This window comes from Equus asinus, chromosome 27 (genome assembly GCF_041296235.1).
Source record: "Equus asinus isolate D_3611 breed Donkey chromosome 27, EquAss-T2T_v2, whole genome shotgun sequence".
Classification (NCBI taxonomy): domain Eukaryota; kingdom Metazoa; phylum Chordata; class Mammalia; order Perissodactyla; family Equidae; genus Equus; species Equus asinus.
The window spans coordinates 4,463,365-4,489,974 of NC_091816.1; the positions used below are offsets into that span (position 1 = coordinate 4,463,365).

The 26,610-nt window shown below is 39.0% G+C and overlaps 1 pseudogene; it reads left to right on the forward strand.

The window, feature by feature from the left end:
• The first annotated feature begins 1,195 nt into the window (after nucleotides 1-1,195).
• On the forward strand, nucleotides 1,196-24,105 carry LOC106838963 (disintegrin and metalloproteinase domain-containing protein 18-like; annotated as a pseudogene).
• Nucleotides 24,106-26,610: the final 2,505 nt, after the last annotated feature.

Sequence of the window (26,610 nt, forward strand, 5' to 3'; positions counted from 1 at the left end):
AGTTGGGCTGCGGGATGAAGAGCAGAGATGAGGGGTGGTGATAGCCAAGTGGTACAGGATGTCTTTTTGAGATGATGAAACTAAAATTGACTATGGTAGTGGTTGCACATATCTGTGAAGATACTAAAAGTCCTACTATCATTCAGTTGTACTCTTCAAGTGGGTGAATTGTGTGGTAAAAAGGTACACATAGGACTCATTCTTCCCTAAGTTTCCGTCATCCTCATTGCACTCATTTGGGGCATTATGATCACGGGCCTGCTTTATTCTGATAACCTCTGAGGATCAGTGTTATCAGGTGTACTACTACCTGGTAGGTCCAGGTTTTACACCTGGCCAGAGTTTATTTTTGCAACCGCTGCCACGAGTCATCCTTGTCATAGGGTGTACTGGGATAAAAGAAGGTTTGGGTGAGGAATGGGATAGAAGTTGAGTTAGGTTTTGTGCAGTTTCAGATATTTGTCAGAAAATTCAGACAACTGCCTGCTCTTTCTTCTCCGGTGGTGTCACTTTTCCTCTTTCCATTTGTCGTGCTGCCCTTCCCATCTCTCCAGCCTCCTTAGTGCTTTAAAGTAATTGTTAACAAAATACACTTAGGTTGGGTCTTCAAGTTTCCTTTCCCTCTCCTCCATCGATTATAATCGAAAACTGTAAGAACAGGCACTCAGCTGAAGAAAAGTGCTTTTAAATTGCCTTAGCCAGATCAAGTTCAATATTCTTACTTTTTCTTTATTTGCAAAGACATAAACTATTGTCATCAGCATGATTTAAGTAGAAAATTTCTCCTAAAAATTAACATTTCTATTTTCCTCTTTCTCCCCCACCACACTAAATAAAAAATGGCAGAAAACTGTGTCATGGAGAAACGAAATTACCAAGAACTTCACCAGAAAAGCTAATCATGCTTACTTGCCCCCCAAGTCACTACTGAAGGTTTAAACAATGTAAACTTGGCCCCAACAAACTGGCTGTGCACAATCGCACATGCTTGTGTCTGGCATTTCCCCTCCCCACCTGGTGGAAGTGCCCGGCTGCTCAGGATCCCTAAGGAGGAGCAGCGCGGCTGAAAGCAGCTGCAGCCCTTTGCCCAGGGGCCCAAGCTGGTGCGCTGTCCTCTTGAGGCCTCGTGCCCGTGAGCCTGAGAGCCGCCAACCGCCTTCAACCTTGGCCGTGCTTCCTGCGCTCTGGTGCAGCCATGTTCCTTCTCCTTGCACTGCTCGCTGAGCTTGGAAGGCTGCATGCCCGCCTGGGTAAGACCAGAGCAGCCTGAACTTCCTTCTCCTTTTGCTTCAGAGCAGGGCTGGGCTCTTCCTGCTGAACAGTTTCCTGTAGCTCTGGGACCCCTAAAGCCCCCTTCCTGGATCCCCTGCTGGTGCCTTCCTCCTCGTCTCCCCACCCCACAGACCAGACCAGGTGAGTGAGGATGTCAGCCAAGGAGTCCTCTCTCTGCATCAGGGGTCCACGGTCTCAGCAGCTGAAAAGCAGCCGGTCTTCCTGGTCACCTACTCTGTGGCCAGAGGATTCAGGGGGGTGTTTGCTGCCCTCAGCTTATTCCCCAGCGTCCGGAGGGAAACAGGCTCCAGCGTGGTTCTGCAAACGAACAGGATGGTCGTGTAGAACTGCAATGTCTAATTTTTGTTTGTTTGTTTGTACCTTAGCCATTTTTAATGTGCCATTGAAAATCTAGTGAAAGCTGTGGACCAAGGAGGGTGGGCACATATAATAAGTTTACTCACAATTTCAGACCCCCCATGGACTCAGGATTAGGACCCCATGCTTTGCTGAGACGATTATTGTTACAAAAACACCCACTTTCTTACTGCAGATTCTGAAGGGATATTCCTGCAGGTCACAGTTCCACGGAAGATAAAGTCAAATGAGAGTGAAGATTTAGAGAAGCAGGTAAATGACCAAGAATATTTGTTGTATAATTTAAAATGTTAAGACTATTTTTATTTACTTTGTATTACAGTCAGATCATACTGATTTCTATTCAACCGCAAAGCAAAACATTTTCACTGTACTATTGTCTCTTAGCACATTTGGATCCTCCCTTCCCCACTGTCTGCTGCTCAGTCCTGTCCCCGTCCCATCATCTCTCCATCTCTTCTGATGTACTTGTTCACAATTTCCAAGAAATATTGAACAGTTTTCAGGAATCATGCTGATAGAAAAAAATTCAGTATGAAAAGGATGTAACTATGGTCTAGCCTGCAATCTATAAAAATTTGTTAATGGCCACTAAGTGACAGAGAAATTGGTCTTGAGCACAATTTAGACCTGCAGATTTTGACCCAGAAGCATCAGACTTAGTAGAAGTAATGGCCAGACAAAGAAAGGAAGAAAGAAAAGGAAAAATAAAAATCTCACATTTGCCCGATTATGATGAAAATGATTGCACAATAAATAAATATTAACTGGAAAAACAAGTTGAACAAAATGCTTATCTGCTGTATAAAAAAGTGATTAAATTGAAGGCATTCAGTCAAATATTTTCCTGATTAAAATACTTCAAACTGGCAGTTACAGTGTTTTATATTACAAGCCATAAGGCACAATACAGGGATTTAGATTTCCACGTGGCTAAAGTGGTGTGGTCAATCTATGGTAACCCTGAAAACATGTTTTCAAGTTGAAGGAAAAATTTTTGAAATAAGAGGAAGTAAGAAAATTAGAATCCATTAACTCTATTTTGGCATATAGTATTGGCACCTATCGTGATTATGTTCTACTACTTAACAATTTGAATAAAAATAAAATAGATGTAAATTACACTTGAAAATCTCAATAAAATAGTTTCTCTTAGAGAGGTTGTATTTTCATATACTAAGCTCACTTGATTCTCACATTAACCTTCTGAAGTGGGTGTATATCTCCTACTTTTCCTAATATATGTATGTATTTAGCAAAGAGGATTAAAAATGTTAAGGGTGTCAACGTTACAAGTTTCAGGACATGGAATCTAATCTTTAATTTACGACTCCAGTTCCATTACAGGTAAACTACCTTCTGTTGAAAAATTCTTTACATAAAAGTTTATTTTCTTCTATTATTTTTTTCTGATTTACTTCTCTTAGTGCACTGTCATTGAATAACCACTTTAAACTTCAAATTGTTTATTTGAAATTGCCTGTCACAAAGCATAGAGCAACTGTGCAGGATTTGAAATAGTTTTGCCATGAAGGACATCAAGTGTTCGATACTTTTCTGCTTTTTTTGTAGTCTGTGTATGGAGTTCTGGAAGCCGTTTTTTCCTGTGATAGAGAATGCTTAATGTTCTCCTTCTATTTCTTAGAGTAGACCTCCCTATATCTCTCTTGTTCTCTTCCTTTGCTCCCTTATTACCCTGCATCTTCTGCTTTTTTTTTTTTTTGATTAACATATAAAGGATTCTTCCTCATGGACTTCCAGTTTGTCATGATAACACACATTCCATTAAAGCAATGGCTAGGATTTGGGGATATTATAGGAATTATGAAGAAGGTGTTCAGCCTTCTAAGTATGTCTGTGGAAGCCATTGTACTGTTGTTAGTATAACACTGGGAAGAAACTGCTCAGCTGAGGAGAGCTGACCTCACTTGTAGTGAGTTCATTTCCTCCTGTCAGTGCCTTCCTGCTGAAGACCACTGTGAACACACCTGTGGTTAGACAAATTAGTAATCGCAGTGAGGCAGAACACACGCTATGGGGAAGCATGGGGCATCTCCGTACAAGGGCGTTAGAAAGGCCTTGTAAGATTTTGGCTTGTGTTAGGGGATTTGGGGGAGGTTTTAGGAAGCAGGACTTTACTCTGGTTTGCATGCAATCAGGAAGTATGGGTAATTCTATGATTGTGTGTCATAAGTCTTACCTAGAAGGGAAGACTAGAACTGCCCTGAAGCTTTAATTGGTTAAAAAGCAACAGCTACTCGCAGTCATGTTAGCCCAATAAGTGTATATTTGGTCAATTTTTCTGATTGGAAAATATTTATATTTGGTTTGTATTCAGACATGATTATGAAACAGTCTTGTTTTTAGATCCATAATTTTCTCACAGTGGCTGTGTGTGTGATGTTGATGTTCTGTGAAAGTACTTACATTCAACAGCAAAGGCTGATAGTTCAGCTCTTCAATATCAGACTGCTTTTCTCTTTCTTACCTTTTATTTAATTAATTTATGTTAGGTCATATTAGACCTCAATCAAAGCTACACTGTGAAGCAAGTATTGAAATCCTAAATGACAGCAGAAGACAAGTGGGATATATAGGTATACTGTATGTATATATATGTATATGTATAACATAGGATACATATATGTATATTCTATTAAATTTAAGATGTGGTTTCGGAAGAGCCATCTAGGCAGAACTTTCAGCTGGTTGTTGACTTCACGTTGTACATCTGTCTATCTACAGACTGTTAGAGTAGTTCAGGAAGGAGGCCGGTAGACTGAGGTGCCTCTAGTGCCTGTGGTAGCCTGCAGAAGCAAACCGTAATGAAGGTGGAGTCAGTGCACTTGGATCTGGGAAAACGAAACTCAAGCACAACTAATCATAAATAGCCAACTAGATTTTCTCAAATCTGAGAAAATGAAACTCAAGAGCAACCAATCATCAATAGCCAAATAACTAGATTTTCCCAAATAAGGCAACTGTTTAAGCTGTAGCCAATTAAATAGTTTGCTTTGCTTCCATGGCTTTGCGATAAAAACCTCTGCCCTAGCCCCACCCCAGAGTGCCCCTAATCATTTGGGATTTTGATGCTGCCTGATTCAAATTGTTGTTTTCTCAAATCAGCTCTTCAGAATTTAATGCGCCTCAGCTTATCTTCCTACAGTTCTGGTGTTAGGAGTGGGACAGGAAGGAGATCCCTCGCCCCCGTGCCCTCTGGGAGCAATGAGCAATCAGGTGAAGGTACCCGCTGAGCCCACTGTGCTCACTGCTTTCTCACTGCACCTGAGTGTCAAAGGTATGCAACTTTTAGGATCCCAGCTCTGCACATTTGCATTACATTTCTGAGTTTACTTGAGCATTTCTTTCTCTAGCCTGGGTCCAGAGTTGGACTGGATCCAACTTACACTGGACTACATGCAGTGAGGCCTCAGGCTAGGTAAATTTTTTTAAGACAATAAAAGGAAAATAAGTTCTTCCAAATCTTAAGAGTCTGGGACTCCTTCATTTGGGACTCTGGCTAACTATATAACTAAAAGATATGACCCCCAAACTTGTGCTTTTCTGAATAAGTGGGTTGACGATAACAAAGATAATATTGAATTACAGTGGCCACAGTGGAGAACTTTTAATCTAGATAAGCTTATCCTTTTATGAAGTGTCCTAGAGAAAAAGAGGTCCTGAATTTCCCAAAAACCCTGCATTTTTTCATTGGTGTGGAGAAGCTTGTAGGAGACTGAATGAATAAAAAAATTGCCTCTTTAAAAGATTCCTTACAAAAAGGCAAATAAAAAGCTTAAGTATCATATTGCTGGTGAAACTAAAGAGAACTAAATACTAACGGACTCCAACTTTTCCTTGCCTCTACTCTTCTCTCTCTAAATACCCTGAGCCTACTAATCCCTTTGCTCAGTTTGCCTGCCCTCTATGAGGATGAGTTGGAGGTTAAACAGTGCCTTTTAACGGGAGCCCTCTGCTGAGCCTGGAATACCAGATATAACCATTTATTCTCCATGGTCAAAAGTGAACTTAGGGCCATTGTCAAAGACTTTTCAAACTCTAAAGGGAATCCTCAAAAATTTAATTGAGGAATTCAAAATTCCAATTGGAGCTTACGATTGATCTGGGATTCCACCCGCTAGATCTCTACCGATTTGTTCACATGATGTCAGTTCTTGCTGAGGTCTGAAAATGGATGGCTGAAGCCAAATGGGAGTATCTCAAGAGAGGTATTAAAGACTTGCATATTAATATTTCTGTTAGAGATGGGCCAAAATGTGCCAGAAAGATAGCTCAATAACTGGTTGAAAGTATTCCCTCAAAATACTGACTAGTCCATTATTCAGTCTTGCAAGCAAAAAAAGGACAAACCAGTCTCAGACTAAAAGACAAGGTTGGAAAATCTCTTTGTGAAACATTCTGGGCTTTCTTTATAAAATGCAGGCAGAGAAGATGCCCTGACTTCCCAGCAGGGCAGCAGGAGGGGATCCAGGTCTTCTATGGCTCATTGTTTAGGGACCAGAATCAGGCAAGAGTGGGCCTTGAACTCCCTGGACAGGTGAGGCCATCAGTTTTGCTCTGCAGAGGGGAAAGCCATGGGCTGTGCTCTTTGTTCAAGTGCCCCTGTAGGCAGGGCTATTGGATGGGCCATGCAACTTCCTGTGTGCTTTGGTTAGGTTCCCTGGCTGGGCAAGCTAAAGGCTATATTCCACCATGAGCAGGGCTATGAAATAGTTTCCTTGCCCGGGCACATCTGGAGAAGTGGCACCAAAGCTGGTAAAGCTCTTCGTTCTCTTAACTCAAGCTGACTCTTGCTCCAAGTTCCCTGGCTGAATAGGGCCACTGGCTTTGCTCTGCAGACTACTACTCTGTCTGCTTGTCTCTTGGCTTGAGCATTGCTGCCTCGCCCAGCTTCCAGGTATTCTCACCAGCCCTTCTAGTCTTATTTCATTCAGCAGAATGTCCTCAAGGTTCACCCATGTTGTTGCAAATGGCAAGATTTTCTTCTTTGTTATGGCTGAGTATTATTCCCTTGTATATATGTACCACAGCTTTTTTATCCATTTATCCATCAGTGGACACTTAGGTTGTTTCCACATCTTGGCTATCATAAATAATACGGCTGTGAACGTGGGGGTGCACCTATCTCTTCAACAAAATGTTTTAATTTTCCCCAAATATATTCCCCAAAGTGGAATTGCTGGTAGTTCTATTTTTAATCTTTTGAGCAACTTCCATACTATTTTCCATACTGTCTGTACCAATTTACAATCCCACCAACAGTGAGAAGGGTTCCCCTTTCTTCCTCGTCCTCACAAGCATTTCTCTCTTGATCTTTTTGATTATAGACATTCTAACAGGTGTGAGGTGATAGCTCATTGTGGTTTTGATTAGTATCTCCCTAATTATTATGATTTTGAGCACATTTTCATGTACCTGTTGGCTGTGTATCTTCTTTAAAAAATGTCTATTCAGGTCCTTTGCTCATTTTTTTAATTGGATTATTACTATTTGTTTTTGCTATTGAGTTGTATGAAGTCTTTGTATATTTTGGATGTTATCCCCTTAATAGATATATGAAATATATCAATAGATATATGAATAGAGAAAATGCACATATTTTTTCCCATTCCGTAGGTTGTCTTTTCATTTTGTTGGTCATTTCTTTTCAGTGCAGAAGCTTTTTAGTTTCATGTAGTCCCACTTGTTTATTTTTGATTTTTTAGCTTGTACTTTAAATGTGATTTCCAAAAAATCATTACGAAGACCCATGGCAAGGAACGTTTTTCCTATGTTTTATTCTAGGAGTTTTATGGTTTCCAGTCTTACATTTAAGTCTTGAATCCATTTTGAGTTAAGTTTTGTGAGTGGTGTAAGATAAGGGTCTAGTTTCATGTTTTTACATGATAATATTCCATTTTCCCAGCACTATTTATTGAAGAGACTGTCTTTTCTCCACTGAGTATTCTTGGCTCTCTTGTCAAATATTACTTGACCACACATGAATAGGTTTATTTGGGGCTCTCTTATGTTACATTGATCTTTGTGTCTGTTTATGCCAGCAGCACACTGTTTTTATTGCCATAGTTCTATAATATAGTTTGAAATCAGGAAGTGTGATGCTTCTCACTTTGTTTTTCTTTCTCAGGATTATGTGAACATTCAGAGTCTTTTGTGGTTCATTACAAAATAGGGGATTGTTTTTTTCTACTTATATGAAAAGTATCATTGGAATCTTTGTAAAGGTGGCAATGAATGTATAGATGGCTTTGGAGACTATGGACATTTTAACAATATTAATTCTTCCAATTCATAAACATGGGATATTTTTCCATTTATTTGTGTCTTTGATTTCTTTCATCAATGTCTTGTAGTTTTCGGTGTAGGGATCTTTCACTTCCTTGCTTAAATTATTCCTGAGTTTTTCTTTGTTTGATCTTATTGTAAATGGGATCTTTTTCTTTATCATAGTCTCCCCTTATCTGTAGGGGATACATTCCAAGACTCCCAGTGAATGCCTGAAACTCTGATAGTACCAAACCCTGTATAGACTATCTTTTATTCATAGGTATGAAAAAGTTTAATAAATTAGGCATAGTAAGAAATTAACAATAACTAATAAAATAGAATAATTATAACAATATACTGTAATAAAAGTTATGTGAATGTGGTCTCTCTCTCTCTCTCACAATATCTTATTGTACTATACTCATGCTTCTTCTTGTGATGATGTGAGATGATACCATGCCTACATGAGGAGAAGAAGTGAGGTGAATAATGTGGGCATTGTGATGTAGCATTATTTTCAGACCGCACTTGACCATAGGTAACTGAAACCATGGCAAGTGAAACAGCAGATAAGGGGAGACCACTGTATTTCTTGTTCAGATAATGTATTGTTACTGTATAGAAACAGTAATGATTTTGTATGTTAACTGTGTATTCCTGTGACTTTACTGAATTCATTGATTAGCTTTAACAGTTTTTGGTGGCCTGGCCCATTGCTGAGTATAGCTCCTGGCCTCTCCTGACCAGAAAGCCTGAATGGGAACAGCTGGGAGGCTGCTAGGAGATAGCCCTCCCATTCTGTCCAGGCAGGAGAGCTGAGCAGTGCTGAGTGTAGTTCTGAGTCCTGCCTGATCATAAAGGCTGGAAAGAATACCTAGAAGCTGCATAGCCCAGCAATGTTAAGCAGAGAGTTAGACAGGCAGAGCTGATTGTCTGCAGAGCAAAACCAGTTGCACCCTTAGCCCCAGGGACTTGTTGAGTGGGTGGGTTTGAGTCAAGGCTTCCTTTCTTAACTTCTTGTGAATTATTGAATATTCATTAATACTCCTTGTTACTTTCAATTGTTTTTTCTGTTTTCTTTTTAGTGATTGATCATTGTTTCACCATTTGGATCTTGTTTATCAAAGATTTACCTTCAAATAATATAATACAATGTTACATAACGTAGAATTTTCAAATGATGTAATATTATTTGCATTCTCCTATTCTTTGTGCTGTTGTCATACATTGTATTTCTCCCTTTGTTATAAACCCCAGAATGTTATCATTATTTTTCTTTTAAATTGTAAATTATCCTTAGATTTCAAGTGAAGAAAATTACATATTTATCCCCTTTTTTAATATTCCTGGTGCTTTTTGCTACTTTGTGTGATCACGCTTCATGTAATGTTGTTTTTCTTTTTCCTGAAGAAGATCTTTTAAATTTTCCTTTAGTGTAGCTTTGTGGTTGATGAAACTTCTCAGCATTTGTGGGGTTTTCTTATTGTTTTTTTTGATTCTTCACTTTAAACATGTAAATCATTTTTCTTTAAATGTTGGCACCTGAGTGAACATCTATTGCCAAACTTCTTTTCTTCTTCTTCTTCTTCCCACGCCTCCAACTACATAGTTGTATATTCTAGTCGTAGGTCCTTCTGGTTGTGCTGTGTGAGACGCTGCCTCAGCATGGCTTGCTAAGCCCTGCCATGTCCGCACCCAGGATCAGAACCAGCAAAACCCTGGGCTACTGAAGTGGAGCTCACAAACTTAACCACAGCCACAGGGCTAACCTCTAAACATGCAAATCTTTTATCTTGTTCCTGCACATTTTCTGGTGAAAAGTCTCAGGCCATCCTTAGTATTACTCTGAAAACACTTAACATATGTTTTTCTGCCTGTGTGTGGAGCACTTTTTATTTCAGTCTGATTCTTTGTCTTGATGTAGTTTGTACGAGTGTATGAGTAGCCTGTATGTATATATCCTACGTGGAAATCTGATGATGGTATCACACGGAAGTGACACCATGCAGTATTTGTGAAACCACCTTCCAGCTATGCCAGAACCAGCTGCCAGACACGCCAGAACCACCTGCTGGACAAGCCAGAACCACCTGCCTGACACTCCAGAACAACCTGCAGACATGCCGAAATCACCTGCTGGATACGCCAGAAGCAGGTCCTGGAAACGCCAGAACCAACTTCCAGACAGGACAGAACAACCTGCTGGACATGCTGGAACCACCACCCTCACGTGCTGAAACTACCAACCAGACAAGACGGAATCTGGTGCCGGACACGCCGTAGCCACCTCCTGATGGACACTCCAGAACCACATGTGGGGCACGCAGGAACCACCTGTCAGATACGCCAGAACCAGGTGCTGGACATGCTGGAACCACATTCAGACAGGCCTGAACCACTTGCTGGACACACCTAAACCACCTGACGGACACACCAGAACCACCTGCCAGACATGCTGGAACCAGGTGCCGGACACACCAGAACCACCTTGGGACATACTAGAAACTCATGCCAGACACAGAGGAACCCCCTGCCTGACACGCCGGAACCACCTGAATGACACGCTGGAACCACCTGCTTGACTCGGCGGAGCCACCTGCCAGACATGCCAAAATCACCTGCTGGATATGCTGAAACCAGGCCCCCTATACAACCCACCAGATATGCCGGAAACACCCATCAGGCACACTGGAACCACCACTCAGACACGCCGGAACCAGGTCCGGGACAGGGCACAACCACCTGCTGGACAGTCTGGAACCACCTGCCAGACACACTGGAATCACCCGCCAGACATGCCGCGAGCAAATGCCAGACACACCGAAAGCACCCACCGGACACGCTGGAACCACCTGTTGGATATGCTGGAACCAGGTGCCAGATACACTGAAACCACCTGCCAAATATGCCAAAACCAGGTGCCAGACACCCTGGAACTACCTGCCGGATACCCCTGAAGCAGGTCTCCGATATGCTGGAACCACCCCCCTTACATGCCGGAATCAGGTCTGGGAAACTCTGGAGCCACATGCCAGACAGTCCCAAACTACCTGCCGGACACACCGGCATCACCCACCGGACACGTCAGAACCGCCACATGGACACGCCGGAATCAGATCCCGGACACGACTGAACCCGCTGCCAGACAAGCCTGAACCACATGCCAGACATGCCGGAACCACCTTCCAGATGCGCAGGAACCATCCATTGGACACGCCAGAACCACTTTCTGGACACACCAAAATCATATGTTGGATACGGCAGAACCTGGCCGCTTATATGCCGGAACAACCCGCCAGACATGACTGAACCACCCACCAGACGCACTGGAACCAACTGCCAGACACGTTGGAACCACCACCTGGACACTCTGGAACCACCCGCCGGAGATGCCACAATCAGGTCCCGGACACACCGGAAGCACCTGCCGGACATGCTGGAACCACCTGCTGGACACGACGGAACCACCACCCAGACACGCCGACACCACCAACTGGACACGACGGAATCAGGTCCCGGACACGCCGTAGCCCCCTGCCGGAGACACTAGAATCACCCGCGGACATGCAGGAACTAACTGCCGGACACGCCTGCAGCACTCACCGGACATGTGGGAACCACCTTCCGGACATACCGGAAACTCATGCCAGACACACAGCAACCCCCTGCCTGACGCCGGAACCTCCTGTCAGATATGCCAGAACCATGTGACGGACACGTCGGTACCACCTGCCGGACAAGCCAGAACCACCTGCCTGACACGCCACCTGCGTAATACCCTCCAGGTTCATCCCTGTTGTTGCAAGTGGCAGAATTTCTTTCTTTTTTGACGCTTAATAATATTACATTGTATATATATGCCATATTTTCTTCACCTGTTCTCTACTGACAGACACTTAGGTTGTTTCCATACCTCAGCTATTGTGAATAATGCTGCAGGGAACACAGCAGCACCAATGTCTCTTGAGATGGTGATTTTGTTTCCTTTGGATATATGCCAAGAAGTAGGATTGCTGGATCATATGTAGTTTTATTGTTACTTTCTTGAGGAAACTCCATATTGTTTTCCATAATGGCTGTACCGATTTACATCCCACCAACATTGTGCAAGTATTTCCTTTTCTCCACATACTGGCCAGCATTTGTTACCTCTTGTCTTTTTGATAATATCCAACCTAAATGTAGATAATATCTCGTCGTGATTTGATTTGCATTTCCCTGATGATTACTGATGTCGAGCATCTTTTCACATACCATGTGGCCATCCATGTATCTTCTTTGGAAAAATGTCTATTCTGATCATTTGCCCACATTTTAATTGGGTTAATTATTTTTTTCTTTTGAATCGTATTAATCCTTTATATATTCTGGATACATATCAGATATTTGGTTTGCAAATATTTTCTCCCATTCTCTAAGGCAATGAAAAGCTTGCCTTTTTATTTTGTTGATTATTTCCTTTCTCTGCAGGTATATTTTAGTTTGATGTAGTCCCAGTGTTCTATTTTTTACTTTGTGCTTGTGCTGTTGGTGTCAAGTCCAAAAGTCATGGCTAAGAATAATGTCAAGGATTTTCCCCTTTCTTTTCTTCTAGGAGTTTTATGGTTTCAGATCTTGTGTTTAAGTCTTTAATCAATTGTGAGTTGATTTTTGTATAGGATAATGGGTGAATTTAATTCTGTTGCTTGTTGATATTCAGCTTTCCCAAGATAATTTATTGAAGAGCCTGTCCTTTCCCCACTGTGTATTCTTGGAGTCTGTTGAAAATTAACGGACCCTCTATGAATGGGTTTATTCCTGGACTTTCTTTTATGTTCCTTTTGTCCATGTGTCTGTTATTTTGCCAATACCATGCTGTTTGATTATGATAGCCTTGTAATATAGTTTGAAATCAGGCAGTGTGATGCTTCTGGCTTTGCTTTTCTGTCTCAAGTTTGCTTTAACTACAAGGTCTTTTGTGGTTCCATATGAAACTGAAGATTGTTTATTCTATTTCTATGAAAAGATGCCATTGGAATTTGATAGGGATTGCATTGAATCCATACATCTCTTTGGGTAGTATGGGAAATTTTATAATATTAATCCCTCCCATCTATAAACATGGAATATTTTTTTATCTGTGTCTTTAATTTTTTTCGTGAATGTTTTATAGTTGTCAGTGAATACCTTTTTCACCTCCTTGGTTAAATTTATTCCTAATTATTTTATTCTTTTTGATGTTATTGTAAATGGGATCGTTGTCTTATTTCTCTTTCTGAGAGTTCCTGTTAGTGTATAAGAACACAACGGATTTTTTTATGTTGATTTTGTATCCCACAACTTTACTAAATTCATTTATTGGTTCTAACAGCTCTTTGGTGTAGTCTTTAGGGTTTTCTGTATATAAGATTATGTCATCTGCAAACAGAGACAGTTTTACTTCTTCCACCTGTTGTGCTCTGTGCTCCTGGGGGACTCACAAATGCCAAGCTCTGTTAACTTTCATAGCCGGGTGACTTAGGACTTAGCCTCTGCTGGCAGCTATAGCAGGTGGGGCACTAGACTTATGGGCAAACTCCTTTGTCAGAAAAGCTGGAGACTTAGTTTTATAGTTGGAATGAGCTGGGAGAGAAAGCACAGAGAGTTTGCTCATGTCTATTGAGGCTCCCAGATGACTACTAACTATGTGTCCCGTCAGCTCCCGGAGCCCTGTCAGCTCTCAGAGCTAAGTGATTTGGGACGCAGGCCCTCAGGTGGCAGACATAAAAGTTGAGGGTCTAGATGTGTAGCAAAGCTCCTGCCAGGAAGAAGCTGAAGACTTAGTTTTACTGTTGGATTGATCCAATGGGGAGAAGGCAAGAGAAGTGCCCACTGGCACTCTCAGGCTACTTGGAAGTTCCCAGTCAGCCCCCTCATGCTATCTGATTAGAAGCTGGACCCTCAAGCTGCAACTGGGAAAGTATGAAGCCAAACTCCTTCCAGGGAGAAACTAGGAGTTGGGTACTGTTGCCTGTTCCTCTGTAATGATTCCAGGTGGATAACCATGTGAAGTACCCATGCACCTACTTAAAAACTGCTTCTTTGTTTAATGTGGATCTGGGGGATCATGAATACCAAGCCCCATTGGGTCACTGAACTAGGTGATTTAGAAGTCAGTCCCTCTGTGGCAGCTTTAAAAGCTGGGGTGCTAGATGTGTGGTCCAAACACTTCAGTCCTGAGGGAGAAACTGAGAGTTGGGTTTTCCCTCCTGAAAGTAAGGTACTGTGCCAGGGGTGGGTGTTATGGTGAGAGTGTGTATCAGCCTTTCCTACATGTTTCAATCTGGATATTTTCTCAGTCTTCCAATGTTTAGGAGTCTCTCACCTAGTTTCTGGATTTCTCTCAGAGGGAATTGATCCATGTGAAGCTATATATTCAGTGCATCCTTGGGAGGAAGATGAGTCAGGAGCCTCTTATCCTGCCATTTTTCTGACTTCATGCCCTCATGTATATTTATTTTTCATTGGATTAACCTTGCCAATTTTCTTTGGCTCATTTCTTTTCTTGCTTTTGTGGTTTTCCTTTAAAATGTGTTATACTTTGTTCTGGCAGGCAATTAAGTTACTTATGAATCAGATTGACAATTTCAGGCTGGCTTTTAATGTTTTTAGGATGAACATTAGCGTAGCCCTTACTCTAAGGCCAGTTTCTTCTTAACACTAAAATTTGATTCTTCTGTGGTTTCTACAGAATGGCATGGGTGTTCACTGACATCTCTCTTCTCTGGTTGATCAGACCTTGAATACCTTTCAGCACTATGTGAGCTGTGGGAGTTATTCCTCAGCTCCCCAGTTGTTCTTTGCCCATTGTGTTGCAGAGACCATAGGTTGACGAAGTGATTCTTACCTTCTGGTGTTCATGCTGTTGAATAAGCTCCACCCATGAGTGTTGGAAGGACGTGTGACTTCCTTCTAACCAATAGGATGTGGCCAAGTTGATGGATTTAACTCTGTTGATTGCATTATGCTATATGCCAAACGTTGAATTTCACTCCTGTCATTGTTAATATCGTATAAAACTCTACTTTGCCAGCAGACACTCTCTCACCTTCCAGATGATCTTGTGAAGGCCATATTGTGTACTGTCCATAGCAACAGCCAAGAAGCAGATAACTGGAAGTGGCCTCTAGTTGATGACTAGGGCTCCTTGCCAAAAGCAAAAATCTAAAGCTCTCAGTCCTATAGCTGCAAGAAAATGAATTCTACCAACAACCTGACTGAACTTGCAAATAGAAATAGATTCTTCTCCAATTGAGCCTTCAGATAAGAATATAGTCCAGGTGACTCGTTGATTACAGCTTGACGGGACCTTGCAGCAGAGAACAGAGCTGTGTCACACATGGACTCCTAACCCGTAGAAACTAGATGATCATACATGTGTGTTATTTTAAGCTTCTGTGTTTGTGATAGTTTGGTATGCAGCAATAGAAAACTAATACCCCCAGCCTCATGAAATTCTACTCTATGTATGTGTTCTGTGTATGATTTTATTCATTAATAGAATCAAGGGAATCCCTCCTCTTTAGTATAGTCTAGAAAGTTCATTGAGACTGAAAGCCAGGGCAATTGTAGTGCCCACCTCAGTTTCATCCCTTCTCTCTGTGATCACAACCTTGTACTGCCTATTTTCTAGTGTATAAAGCATGTGTTTCATTCATTGTATATAGTGTTCTAGTTATTTGCAGCTGAAGAGCACCTTCAGTGCTGGTTTTTCTAATATGGCAGCAATGGAATTCTTGTCACTGCTTCTTGCATGCTGTCCTTCCTTCTCAGTTCGCTTTTCTTCTTGCTGAAGTTCATCTTACAGTGATTCATTCATAGCATATCCATAGGTGGTAAACTCACTGCGTTACTACGTGAAGAAAAGTATCTTTTGTTTGGATGAATTTGTTAAAGATCATTTACAATTTTAGAATTGTTTTCTGTCATTTTGGTGCGTCCTTGGCAGAAGTTGCTTACATGACCAATAGTGATAAATCTGACTCCCATCGTCCATCACCAAGTTATTTATTTGTTCTAAATCGCAGTCTAGATGGACAGCGGTTTCAGAATTTTTTAACCCATACACTAGTGGGAAAAGACTTTACCAACTAGACTAGTGCCATGTGGACTTCATATGCCTTTATAAAGTCTTACAGATCTCCACTTATTTCTAAAATTTCTTAGGTCAGAACATTTTGTCCCCTACCCTTTTCAGTGATGTAATGTCATACATTTGTAATAAAGTTAGATTCTTGTGTCATGATCTGCCCTTCACTTGGGAATCCCTGACCTTCGGAATGATTTTTTTAAATTTGCATACATTAAAGTTCACTCTTGGTTCTGTATCAGTCTATGGGTATTGACAAATGCATAATGTCCTGTATCCAGCTTTACAGAATTATACAGAAGAGTTTCTCTTCCCTAAAATTCACTTATACTACCCTCCCTCTGTGTAGCCCATGGCAACTGATCTGTTGTTTAGTCTCTATAGTGTTGCCTTTTCTTGAATGTCATATGGTTGAAATCATACAGAATGTAGCCTTTGTAGACTGGCTTCTTTTATTTAGTAATATGCAATTAAAATTTATCCAGGTTGGTTTCATGCTTTGATAATTCATGCCTTTCATTGCTAAATAGTGTTCTCTTGTATAGATGTATCAAAGTTTGTTTATCCGTTTCCATGTTGAAGGACATCTTGGTTGTTTCCAGTTTATGGCAATTATGAATAAAGCTGTTAACATTAATGTACAGGTTTTTGTAGACATAACTTTTCAAATCAGTTGGATAAATGCCTAGGAAAATGATTGCTGAATTGTATGTTAAGATTACATAGGTTTGCTAGTTTTCTATGAAACTAGAAAATTGTCTTCCAAGGTGGTTGTACTTTTGCATTTCCACCAGCAATGAATGAGAGTATCTGTTGCTCCACATCCTCATCAGCATTTGGTATTATAAGGTTACTGAATTTTAGCCCTTCCAATAGTTATACAGTATCATCTTATTGAGGTTTGAATTTGTGTTTCCCTAATGACAAATAATGTTGAACATATTTTCATGTGTTTATTTTCCATCTGTATATCTTTTTTGGTAAGATGCCTGTTTATCTCTTTGGCCCTTTTTCCAACTGCGTTGTCTATTTCATTCTTCTTGTGTTTTACAAGTTCTTCGTATACTCTGGGTACAAGTCTTTTATCAGATACGTGAGTCACAAAGATTTTTTCCAGTCTATAGTTTATTTTTCCATTTTCTTAACATTGTCTTTCTTAGAACAAAAGATTTTTAATTAAGTAAAGTCCAATTTATTATAACTTTTCATTCATGGGTTGTATTTTTCTGTCATTTACAAAATGTTATCACCAACACTAAGTTCACATAGGTTTTCTCTGACGTTTCATTCTAGATGTTTTATACTTTTGCATTTTACATTAAGGTCTATGATCCTTTGTGAGTTAATGTTTGTGTAAGGTGTGAGGTGTGTTTTGAGTATCATTTTGCATGTGGACATCCAATTTTCCCAGCACCATCAGTTGAAGTGACTGTCATTTCTCCTTTGAATAACCTTTGCACATTCTTAAAAAAATCAGTTGATTATATTTTTCGTGGGTCTATTCCTGAGCTCTCTTTTCTGTTTCATTGGTCAATGTATCTGGTTTTTTTGTTTGTTTGCCAATACCATGCGGTCTTGTTTATGGTAGCTTTATAGAAAATCTTGACATTGGGTAATGTGATTGCTTCAATTTTGTTTTTCCTTAGAATTATGATGACTGACTATACTGGGTCCTTCACTTTTTGTTAATTTTTTGTTTTTAATTTCCTCTATGACCCTTCATGAGCACATGAAATGAGAATACTGAAATCTCCATGTCTAGGCAATTTTGAAGTAATATTTCTTAACTTTACTCTCTCTTTGTTATCGTTCTTTTTGCCTACTTAAATTCTTATTAGCTGATGTTGGAAGTTTTGGAAATAGCTTCTCTGTCTCTTATTTGTTCTTGCAGATCTTCCACTGTTGAAATCATTTTGTGTTTAATTCTCAGAAGCTATCTTAGCATTGATGTTCAACCTCACCAATCCATGCTTCAGATATATCCAATCTCTTGTTCATGATAAGGATTTACTTAAAAATCGACATTCACATTTTCATTTATATGATCTATAATTGGTTAAGTTCATAATAGTCTGTTCTTCCTTTGATAACCACTGGCTGCTCTTCTTCATGTGTTAGCAGTCTAATATAGTGGTAAAGCACATAGCCCCTCTGCCAAGCTCTAATACTCATTACGTGTGTTATCTTGGGAGAGTCACTTAATCTCTGTTTCTCAAAATAAAAATTATGGTTGTCATGAGGGTAAGAATGTTTTTAAAGGAACATGTAAACCACTTAGGATAGTGCTAGGCATGTGACAAACACTCACTGAGTGTTAGAAATAGTGTTCCAGTACCCCTAATCTCTGCTCCTTGGGCATAATACCGACTCTTACTTCTCTAAGGATATTGAATGTCTTCATGTTCAGGTTCCGTCTTACGCATTTTACAGTTTTCTCAGGAGTAATTAATTTCATTTGTTGTCTTTCCTTCTTGGTGTTGACATTCCTCAAAGGTGAAACTGTTTTTATTGTGCACTTGGCGTTGCAGTTGAGATCCTGTCAGACTTTCTTTTTCATCTGCATCCAGTCTGAAAGAATGCACCAGATCTGCTGAGGACATAACAGTGGTTTTAGGGGAATGGCAGGGATAAGGTTTGCCTCCGTTCTGGGTTATTAGGCATCTGATCTTCTGAGTGTGCGTTCCCTGTAGTTCTTGGCTATTTCCAATCATAAGCAGCACTGCCCTCTCCCCAAATGCACAGGCTCTGTTCCAGCTTAAAATCTGAGATCTTTCTTGAAACTGGGTTGTCTTGAAAAGAAGATGTGCATTTCCTAGGAGAGATGCCCATCTGCCTTTGTGGAGATAGTGCAGTGACTCACTCTGTGAACATCCCCAGAGACCCCTCCTGTTCCTAGAGCGCTGCTGGAGCTCAGTGCTGGTGGATTAGAGGTCTTCTTCCTGGAGCTGCGCATTCCTCGCCGGCTTCCGTCTCTCAGGTCTTTTTTCCTCACACTATTGTATGTTGAGGATTATTAAGTGGCTCTGGGTGAGCATGGTAGAATGTATATATGTATTTATAAATGTGCTGTTGTTTCATTATATTTGGTGTAAAATGTAAGCCCACAACCGTGTCTCATTCATCTTGACTAGAAAATGTGTATGTTTTTCTAAATAAAGAAAACTTATATATAGTATTAATAATGCTAAAATTATGTTTTTTTCAAAAGGTAGTCTTCATTTCTTTCCCAGAAAAACATTGATACACATTAAAAATTCATTACCATAACTTGAATTTATTAGAATAGTAAATTATTACTATTTAGAAAAATAAATTCTGAAGAATATATTAATTTTTAAGTGGATTGAATGAGTCTTTTCTTGACATGGGTGAAAAATCCTGTCTGTCTATATTTCTGATTTACTAAATCATCTTTATTTGCTTTATTTTAGGTGATTTATATCATTACAATTGGTGAAAACTACACTCTGCATCTCAGAAAACAGTAAGATATGATTTTCCCTTAGAGCTTAGATTTTACTTTTTAAATGTTTTGTGCATTATATAAATTCAGGATTGAAGTGTAATGTAGACTGTTTAATCAGTCTATTTTTCAATTTAGAATTCAGTAGGTCTTGAATATTAGATCTATAACAATGTTGCAATATAATTTTCCAACTTGTTATTTTCAAATTAAGAAATAAACTACATATATGTAAATCTTCAATTGAGTATAAAGCCATTGAACCCAAGAACTGCAAGTATGTATGCAGTTAAGTATGTCTCAGGTGAAATCAAACATAGTTACACATTGAGTGGTTAGTGGTGGGAAACTCAACTAGCAGTGCACATTTTATGAATGTATTGATTATATGTGCATTTATTTTTAACAACTTTATTGGGCACATTTTATATATCATAAAAGTCACTCAAGTGTATAATTTAATAATTTTAATAACTCTATGCAGTGTTGCAACCATCAACCATAAATCAGTTTTAGAACTTTCATTCCCCACCTAAGATCCCTCATGCCATTTCACATTTAATCCCTGTTTCCACTCACTACTCCAGGCAACAATCAGTCTCCTTTCTGTCTCCTAGTTTGCATTTTCTCAACATTTCATATAAATGAAATCAAACAGCCCCTTCTCTGATTGCATCTTTGAAAGCATATATTTATAACACCTGGATTTTGTCTGCCTGCATCTTTGCAGTTGAACAAGGCTGGAGAAAATTATCCTCACTTAATTCATGACTGTTCTCACCTAGTTCATGACAATGAAACCCATGTTGGTCTTTAATGTCTCTCCAACTTCATTAAAAAGTTTTTTGATAAGACCATCACTGATCTTCATGTTCCTAAATGCCAGTTATTTTTCAGTCTTCATTTTTCTTGACCAATTGGCAGCATCTTGTATAGCTGATCGGTGTCTCCTCCACAAAATACTTTCTTCATTTGGCTTCCAGAATAACATAGACTCCTGGTTTGACTCTCACCGTTGTGCTTACTCTTGCTCAGTGTTTTGTTTTTTTCATTTTGTTTCATTTTCAGATTCTTCCTCATCTCTCAAAACCTAGAATACCCCATCATGTTATTCCTGAATCTTGTTTTCTCCTAGCTATATTCAGTCACCTAGTTATTTCATCCAGTCTTGTGGCTTTAAATATTTTTATGTATTGATTATTCCCAAACTTACATCTCTACTTTATTCCTTTCCAAAGAACACCATATTCCTTTTTCTGACTGCTTATTTGATAACCAATTGTTTACCTGAATTCTCACACTTAACATGTCCCAAATGTACTTCTGATCCTCTTCCAAAATTTATCCTCCTGCAATCATCTCAGTAAATGGTAGCTCTATTCTTCCAGTTTCTCAGAACAAAAACCTGGAGTCATCCTTGACAGCTTTCTTTTGTTCTCCTCTATACCCAATGGATTATTAAGTCCCACGTTTTCCACCTCAAAAATACATCCAGAATTTGTCCTCCACCACTGCTCCTATCCTAGTTCAAGCCACCATCCTGTCTTGCCTGAATGACTGCAACAGCCTAACTGCACTCTCTGCTTCTGCTTATTTGCCCTACAAATGCTTCTCAACACAGCATTCAGTCTGATTCTATTAAAATGTTGGTCTGATTCTATCACTTATCTGCTCAAAAATCTTCCAATGACTTCTTACTTCTGTGACAGCATCTCTTACTACTGTCTGTCATCCTCAGTCCCATTCCACTCCAGACACATTGCCCCCTAGCTATTCTTTATAGACATAAAGCATAGTTCTCCCTCAGGGTCTTTGCATTTTCTCCTAACTCTTTCTGAAATAACATTTCTATGCAGATCCGTGTGGCTTATCTTCATGTCTTTGTCTATTCAGTGAGCCTTTTCATGCCATCTTATCTACATTTTGCAACCAATCTCCCTCACCCAGGCCTATTTATCACTATCTAACGTGGTAGCAATGTGTGGCCCTCACTGTCATGAAGACTAGTGGTTTTGTCTTTTGTTTACTGCTGTATTGCAGTGTCTAGAAGAAGATCTGTCCGATGGTAGGCACTCAGTAAATATTGGTTGAGTGCAGACATAAACAGGCACACACACAAATATCTAACAGAGGATTTGGAGTCTATTCCAGTGTTAACAAAGCCTGGACTCTCTGATACAGCAGTTCTATGAATTTAAACTGTTATGCCACATTAAAATTGCTCTAATTAAAGCACATTATTATGTGAATCATATATTTCACGTTCATTTTTATTATTTTACTATTTATATCCATATTAAATTCATAACTCAAACATTTTTTATTTTTGCTTTTCTCAGCTCATTCTTATCCCAGAACTTTTTGGTTTATGCATGCAATGAAAATGGATCTTTGCATGCTGAGTCTTCATATTTTAAGGTAAGACCCAGATGTCATAGATGTTTATTATTATGTGTTTCTTTATTGAAGTGGACAAAGCATTACTATTGGGATGCATTTGTGCCATGTTGGCAGTTTAATACAAATATTTTGTTTTATATAATTATGACCTGTCATATCGTTGATTGTTGTACATAGAAACAGCATGTGATAGACATGAAACCCAGGCTGAGAGAATATTCTTGGGCACCTAGGTGGTACAAAGTAGAGTTGTCAAAAACATTTTTTCCCTGAAAATCTGCATTAATAAATCTATCTGATATACAATCTTATTATTTTCAACTCTTTTAACATTTTGAGTCTTCTGTAATGTTTACCAATACATGTTTTATTCATAAAGAATGTATTTATTTGCCTTTCTGTACTGTTTTCAGATGCATTGCCATTACCAAGGATATTTTGCAGATTTTCCAAATTCAGTTGCGACACTCAGCATCTGTTCTGGACTCAGGTAATAACATCTTAGAGGGCATTTATACATGGAAAACATAGGGCATACTTTAAGATGAAACTTAGTAGGGGCCGGCCCCGTGGCCGAGTGGTTACGTTCATGCGCTCTGCTTCGTCGGCCCACGGTTTTGCTGGTTCGCATCCTGGGTGCAGACATGGCTCCGCTCATTAGGCCATGTTGAGGCATCGTCCTGCATACCACAACTAGAAGGACCCACAACTAAAATAGACAACTATGTACTTGGGGCATTTGGGGAGAAAAAGCAGGAAAAAAAATAAGACTGGCAACAGTTGTTAGCTTAGGTGCCAATCTTTAAAAAAAAAAAAAAGAAACATTGGCTGACACAACTGTAGAAGGTTTAAGGGGAATTCTAGTCTGAAAGCTTCCTTTATGATGGCCTCCCTTTTATAGTAGTACTAGTAGCTAGACCTTAGTGTCCATTCAAATGAAATCAGTCTGGGGAATCCTGACTGGAGATATTTTCAGGACACAGTGCAGAAGGGGATGGTTTCAGTAAAGGGAACTTTAGAACATCTCTCTAAGTATTGTCACATTATCTATCAGTTATCTCAAATAGTTATGGAAAATGACATTAATTAGTTATTTAAATAGGCACACTCTGTATGCTGTCAGTTTGGGTGCACCCAGTGTCAGACATAAAACAACTAATTAAGGGGCTGGCCCTGTGGCCGAGTGGTTAAGTTCGCGCGCTCTGCTGCAGGCAGCCCAGTGTTTCGCTGGTTCGAATCCTGGGCGCGGACATGGCACTGCTCATCAGACCACGCTGAGGCAGCGTCCCACATGCCACAACTAGAAGGACCCACAACGAAGAATATACAACTATGTACCGGGGGGCTTTTGGGAGAAAAAGGAAAAAAAATAAAATCTTTAAAAAAAAAAAAAACTAATTAAGAAGGTCCCTTAGAAGTACAGGGCAGGGATGAGTGATTTTCATCATTGATGGTGGCAGGAGGAAGGTGGTAAGTTTATCAGAAGAAGATGGGTGAAAAGCAGAGAAAAAAGACTCTCCCTAACTCCCTTTTGGTTTTGGTTGACTGATTTCCAGAATTTACTCATTTCAACTCAGAAAATTGGCATTCCCTGATTGTGGTTTTCATAGATATCAACCTCTCTAGGTATCTACTCTATAAACCTGCTTTCCCTTGTTCTCATCTCTGTAAGAACAGGAACTTTATTCTTGGAATTCTCAGCAAATATCTTGATTCCAAGACAGTACTTGGCCTTAATATATCTTGAATGAATGTGACTACTATACAGAAAATAGAAAATACTTTTCAATATGTTTAGTTTTTTAATATGTGAGCAAAACTAAGGCAGATGTGGTGACTCAGTTACTAATGGTAGACTGAAAAAAAATAGGAAAAGAAAGTGCCTTTAAACATGTTCCTTACTATGTTTCCTCATTTCTCACAACATTTTTGGTTATAGCTTTGATGGGATCATTTGCAGGATTTTTATATCATTGCTTTCTACATTTTCAGGGGATTCCTTTAGTTTGAAAATATCAGCTATGGAATCGAGCCGTTGGAATCTTCAGCAGGATTTGAGCACATAATTTATCAAGTGAAAAATGACAATCCAGACATACCACTGTTATCAGAAAATTACAGCAATATTTGGCAGAAAGACCAGCCCTACAAGGTTCATTTAAGCTCACAGGTAACTGTGATGATTCTGATGTTATGACATACTATGAAATTACTTCTGTAGAATTTTGTTAATAGTGAAAAGGAACTAAGCTGTTGAGCAGGAATATTGAGTTTGATATCTTCTTTCTATACCTTTAAATAAAACATCCATATTCCATCTAAAATATATGAAAAAAATATAGTATGTATTTCAAACTGATTGTTTTATGATGTATTATGTAACATTTCTTATTTTTTATTGTTATTCAAATAAAAATGCATATTATTAAATACAATTTAGAGATGCAGGAGGAGTAGAATCATCATTAATTACCACTATTCTGGTAAAATTACTTTCAATATTTTGATATTTTGCTTTATATACTACTGGAACATATGTTTCCAAAATAGATAATCATTTGTATATTATTAAGCTCTTTTGATTGACCTGTGCACTGGGTAAAGAATTCTTGTTTGACAGGTGTTTTTCTTTCATCACTTTGAATATTTCAATTCACTGTCTTCTGGCCTCCATGGTTTCTGAGGAAGAATCAGCTATTTTAATCTTATTGAGGATTCCTTATACATGATGAGTCCATTCTCTCTTGCTTCTTTCAAGATTGTCTCTTTGTCTTTTCCTTATGACAGTTTTTTTTATGATGTGTCTTTAAGTGGATCTCTTTGAGTTTATCATACTTGGAGTTTATTGAACTTCTTGGATGTGTAAATTAATGTTATTCATCAAATTTGGGACATTTTTGGCCATTGGTTCTTTGAATATTCTTTCTGCCCTTTTATCTGTCTCCTCACTTTCTGGTATTCCCATTATGTGTATGTTGGTATGCTTGATAGTGCCCCACAGGTCTATTAAGTTCTGTTCATTTTTCTCTATTCTTTTTTCCTTGTCTTCCTCAGACTGTATAATCTTAATTGACCTATCATCAAGTTCCTTGATTGTTTCTTCTGTCTTCCAAAATCTGTGGTTTAGCCTCTCTAATGGATATTTCATTTCAATTATTGTATTTTTCAATACTAGAATTTCTAAGCCTTTATTGATGTTCTCCATTTAGTAAGACATCATTATTATAATTCCTTTACATTTTTTATTAACTGCTTCTTTTAGTTTTCTGAAATTATTTAAAATTTCTAATTTAAAGTATTTTTCTAGTAATTCCAACATGTAATCTTCCTCAGAGACAGTTTCTATTGATGGCGTTTTTCCTGTACATGGGCCATACTCTCTTGGTCATTTTGTGTCTCATAATTTTTTGAAAACTGAAACTGGTCATTCCAAATAATATAATGTGGTAACTCTGGAAATCAGATTCTGCCTGCCTCCCAAATATTATTGCTGTTTGTCATAGTTGTTTGTTTTGTAAATTTTTTTGATGATTCTCTAAAGTTTGTATTCTTTGTTGTGTGCGGCCACTGAAGTCTCTATTCTGTTATCTTATTGGTGGGTTGATGATCAGTCAGAGAGTTCTTTAAATATTTAGGACCAATAAGTCTCCTAGTCTTTGCTGAGGACCTCTGTGTGCATGTTAGCACATGCCTTTTTTCACTCAGCCAGGCAGTTAACAATTTTGACTTTCATTTTACTTCTTTCTTGCTTAGAGCCATGAATCAGCCAGAGGTAAGAGTTTAGGGTCTTTGCTGGTCTTTACTAAACATGTACCATAGCCTTGGGCATGTACTTAGTCCTATACATGTGTGTGGCCTTCTAGATTCCCAGGTATTTGTCATAGCTTTTCAAAACTCCATGTGTACCTCTCATTCTCCAGTTTTTCCTTTTAAGTTTTTTGGTTGGTCTGTTGTTTGCCCCATTGCTATTTACTTTCTCAGACAACTGTGCAGTTTAAAAAAAAATGCCTGTAATTGTTTTCAACAGATGCCAAAGAAAAAAGCTTTTCATACTGGATGAGATATGATTTAGGTAAAGTTCAGACAAGCTTGAAATAGGTCTTCTAGGAAACACAAAATAGGTCGAATCATGACATTTTTATGGAAATGAGATTTTGAAGATGCTCCAGCTGTACTCTGCTTTTGTTGGAGGTTGCCAGTCTGGTGATATTCACAGCAAATGCAGGCTATTAGTTTTCAACTAATGGGAGAAGAGACTAGGGCAAGTTCAAATTCCACAGATATCACTGTTTTACTGAGATCAGTTATTTTTTTTGAATAAATATTCCCAGAATGCCTTAAGCCTTTGGTTAATCTCTAGAGATCTGAGAAAGTTGATTCTAACAGTTTTTGCCAGTTCTCTTTTTGTTTTTTTGTAGGAGAGAATTTTTGGAGGTTCTCCCCTAAATTTTCACAGATTTCACTCCATTTCATGAATTTTCTATAAAATGTACTTATAACCTTTAATATGACATGTTTTCTAGTTTCCTTCCCAATTATTCCTCCATTGACCCATGGGAAATTTAGAAGTGTACATAGTTGGGGATTTTCTAGATATCTTTATGATACTGATTTTTAATTGAATTTTATCACATTTAGATAATGCATTTGACTTCAATATGTATATTTCTCTCTCTATTATGCAATTTTTTCTGAAGTATTC